Source organism: Olea europaea, unplaced genomic scaffold (assembly GCF_002742605.1).
Source record: "Olea europaea var. sylvestris unplaced genomic scaffold, O_europaea_v1 scaffold32388, whole genome shotgun sequence".
Taxonomy (NCBI): domain Eukaryota; kingdom Viridiplantae; phylum Streptophyta; class Magnoliopsida; order Lamiales; family Oleaceae; genus Olea; species Olea europaea.
In genome coordinates, this window is record NW_019251260.1 from 1 (window position 1) to 1280 (window position 1280).

At 34.7% G+C, this 1280-nt stretch overlaps 1 long non-coding RNA gene across 1 annotated transcript; it reads left to right on the forward strand.

Annotated features, from left to right (window-relative positions):
- Positions 1–59: 59 nt before the first annotated feature.
- Positions 60–1268, forward strand: LOC111385640. Its single transcript, XR_002701087.1, has 2 exons — positions 60–889; positions 968–1268. It is a non-coding gene; the product is annotated as an uncharacterized LOC111385640 (long non-coding RNA).
- The last annotated feature ends 12 nt before the right edge of the window (positions 1269–1280 follow it).

Here is a 1280-nt window from a genome sequence, read left to right on the forward strand (position 1 = left end):
ATAAATTTTTATCGTTTAAGACATTGTCAACTTTTTCAACCAATCTTTTTTCTTTACATCATATTATGTAACCTCTTATGTACAATTTTAATGTACAAGTAGCAAAATCAATAAATTTTTATCGTTATTAATTTTTTTAGAAGTGTGTGATAAGTGATTTTTTGGAGTACGTGGGGTTAAGAAGTAGATAGAAGTTATGGGGAAATGTGGAATATGATATTTCTGAGAATGTGGTAGAAAATGAGTGTCGGGAAAATCAGTTCAAACAAGGGCTAAATGTATCAGTATCCTATGAAAGTGATTTTTTAATGTTTCAATATCCACTGATAATAGTTGCGAGAAATGGAGCTTGGACTGCTTATATATTGAGAAAAAGGGAAGTGGATTTTCAGTGATGAGGAACATTGGTACTTCTGTTCTTTGACAATATATACGCCTTAAGTAGTAGCATTATATTGGAATACCAGTGAATAAATTCATTGTTTCTTATGGTCAAGGTAGACTAATTTTATAAGTATGAATTGTCCAAATGTAATGCTGATTTTTTTCTGCCTTATGTTTAAATCAACGAGTTTCATAGCAAACTCCAATGAGGAAACATGCTTCTGACGTGGCTGGAAATGAGCTCTGATAAGAAGGAAACTGAGAGCTACAATAACAATGTTAAGATTAGATATTCAGCAGTTAGCCAAGTTTCTTTATTTTAACACTACGTTTACCATAATCTTTGAAATGCTACAATAATAATCATTTGCTGAATATTTTCTCATTATATTAGGTACCCACAATCAATCAAGAAACTACAGTAGCAGGTCCTGAGCCTACTGAGACGCTCAGGAAATTCCGTTCTGATGAATTCTTGTTTCCAAACAAGAAACAACAGAAGAAAGTAAGTATTAATTTGAATGTTTTCATGTTACTTCTCGTATCTATCTACCTGTGTTTTTGAACTGGGAACACTTTGCAGGTGTATTTCGGACAGAATTTGATATGTGCTGAATCCCTCGCTCAAGGAAAGGGAAAAACTATCAAAGTGGGAGATCCCATTTTAGTTGTCAAAGCCGTGTCATCGCCTGCTGATGCACCAATTTGAACTCGTTTACTCCCCCAATTTGTCGGGTGTAATTTTTTACTGTTAGATCACATAGTTCCTGGTGTATTTCACAATCAGTGCACATGTGCCTTATTGTAATGTATGATACTTGTCATGGGCCTAGTTTCGTTACACCTGAACTATGCTAGAACCGTGCGGCCTTAACGCTTTAACACTCTCATCCCCA